Source organism: Equus asinus, chromosome X (genome assembly GCF_041296235.1).
Source record: "Equus asinus isolate D_3611 breed Donkey chromosome X, EquAss-T2T_v2, whole genome shotgun sequence".
NCBI classification, from domain to species: domain Eukaryota; kingdom Metazoa; phylum Chordata; class Mammalia; order Perissodactyla; family Equidae; genus Equus; species Equus asinus.
The window spans coordinates 77,347,398-77,350,130 of NC_091820.1; the positions used below are offsets into that span (position 1 = coordinate 77,347,398).

The following is a 2,733-nucleotide window of genomic DNA, read 5'->3' on the forward strand; positions in this document are numbered from 1 at the left end:
GAGAAAATCAAATTTAATTTCATAGGTATAGAGGCTCCATAAGAATGTGAGGCTGAAAGGTAGTCAGACAATTGAGGTTTATATGCCTCTCCTGAGCTAAGGAGAAGGAGTAGGGGTCTGGGACTTCAAAGGTGAGGAAGATATTTCACAGGGAAATGAGAAGAGGAAACGCATGGTAAAGAAATGTTTGCTATGCCGTGCAGAGACAAAGGGACAAAGAGAGGAATGTGAAAAAACAGGCCTTGCCTTCCCCTCAGTTTACCACACCTATCTCATATTCTTTGCAATTATCTTTGGTGATAGCTCTCCTTCCTGGAATAGACCCTCTATCTAAATTATTTTAGGCAGTTCAGAGGGAGGTAAAAAGAAAACCTTCCTGAGTCTTCTGTTTCTTAAAAATAATCAGCCTAAAATAATCCTCATGCCAAAGAGACATATTTTGGGGTGGCAAATTTTGCTTCCCTACAATGGTCAGGGTAGGCCTCAGATGAATAAAGAGTTGGACAATGGTCTTTACTTGGAGTGAGAAAGGGACCCACTGTGGGTTACTGTGAAGAGGAGTGACATGGCCAACTTTACATTTAAAGGGATAATTCTGGCTGCTATGTTGGAAATAGATTATAAGGGGGCAAGAGGAGAAACAAGGAAATAAGCGAGGAGGCTGTTATGGTGATCTAGGGAAGGATGACAGTGGCTCAGAACCTCAGAACAGGGTGGTGGTAGTGGAGACGGTGAGAAGTTGTCAGATTCTAGGTAATTTTACAAGTGGAGGATAAGATATGCCATGTGAGAAGAAGAGACAATGAAGGAAGATTCTGAGTATTTTTGCCCAAGCAACTAGAAGGATGAAATTGCTATCCAGTGAGATGGGGGAAGCTGTGGATGGAGCAGGTGTATGTGTGTGGAGAAGGATCAAGAGCTTAGTTTTGGGAGGAATTGAGTTTGAGATGTTTATTAGATATTCAAGTAGAAAAGTTGAGTAGACAGTCAGTTATATGAGTCTGGAGTTCAGGAAAGAAGACTGGGCTGAAGTTATAAGTTTGGGATGTTGTGAGGATTAAAGTCAATGTATATAAAGCACCAAAAACTATATGTGACACATAATGAAACTCAATATATTTTAGATTGAAATCATCTCATCATAATACAACAATTATAATTCTCACTATCTGCCTAGCACAGTGCCTGGCACTTAGTAGGCTTCATACACATGTATGAAGTAGGCAAAGAGGAACAAGACTTCAGGCGACTCTCTATGTGGGGGATTTTTGAGAGTGCAACACAGGAAGGAACCATAATGCAATTTTTTCCTTTAAAATGAATTTTATAAGTTGATTATTTTTAATTTCACACATATATGTTCAGAAATAAATAGGGTTACTCCAAGCACAAACACCAATCCTTGCTCTAGGTTTACTGCTGTCTGTTTTCTACCCGGAAGATTCAAACAAGATTTCGTTGATTTTGTTTTTTATTTTATTTTTATAAAAAGGCAGTACGTTCATTCAGAAGTTCAAAACCCAAAGCCATACAAAAGAGGGTATACATTGAGAAGTCTTGTCTCCATCCCTGTCCCTATCCACGTCCCCTAGCCCAGAGGTGAGGCGTTGGCAAACTTTTTCTGTAAAGGGCCAAGTAATAAATATTTTAGGCTTGCAGGCCAATTGGTCTCTGTTGCAGTTACCCAATTCTGCCATTGTGGTGCAAAAGCAGCCACAGACAATGCAGAAACAAATGGTATGGCTGTGTTCCGATGAAACTTTGTTTATAAAACTAGGCAGCCGGTTTGCTGGCCATAATTTTCTATCCCTGCTCTAGGTAATCATTTTTATTAGTTTATTTTGTTTATTTATGCAAATACAAGCAAATGTGAGTGTATATTCTCATGCTCCCTTTCATATACAAAAGTTAACCTAAGATATACCACTGTTGCATACCTTAAAACAGTACTTTTTATTGTATATTTTGCATATTTTTCTATATCAATACATAGAGAATGTCCTCATTTTTTCTGTCAGCATTATAACCCATTGTATGGATGTAACAGAGTTTATTTAATCAGTCTCCATTTGATAGACTCTTATATTTTTCTAATCCTTTGCAATCACAAACAAAGCCCAATGAAAGATGGTGTAAATACATAATTTCATATGCGTGAAAGTTTAGCTGAAGGACAAATTTCTAGACTTGGGATTGCTAGATCAAGGGGTAAATACATTTGTAATTTTGGAAGATATTGCTGGATTCACCATGCTGGAGGTTCTACCAGTTTCACTTTCAGCACAATATATAAAAGTGCCTGTTTCAAAATTATGAAATGCTTTGTGAATTGGCGTGCCATTCTAGCACAGAGGCCATGTTAATCTTCTCTGAATCATTCCGATTACAGTATACATGCTGTTGAAGTGAGCACCATGAAGGCATTTTTAGTTTGATAATGGATGAATGCTTTTAGGTGGCATGTAGCCAAAGACAGGGCAGACCATAAAACTCCTCTTTCCTGAGGAGTTGAAAGGGAGACAAGATTTTTCTGGACAGCAGCAGGCTTTCTTCTTTCCAGAGTGCTGATTGGAGCGGAGCCACATCATCGCCTAAAGTTCCAGCAATATGTGAATCTGTTCACTAGCTAATGGGAATGTAAATGGCCAGAGTGGTAGAGTTAACAAAGACTCTAATCTTTGAGCGACTGTGCGCAAAGCTATAATTCTCTGCTGACTGTAATTAACGTGGACT

General features: G+C 38.7%; 1 non-coding gene across 1 annotated transcript; it reads right to left on the reverse strand.

The window, feature by feature from the left end:
- Window positions 1-2,306: 2,306 nt before the first annotated feature.
- On the reverse strand, window positions 2,307-2,413 carry LOC123282759 (U6 spliceosomal RNA). Its single transcript, XR_006523000.1, has one exon. It is a non-coding gene; the product is annotated as a U6 spliceosomal RNA (small nuclear RNA).
- Between the last annotated feature and the right edge of the window lie 320 nt (window positions 2,414-2,733).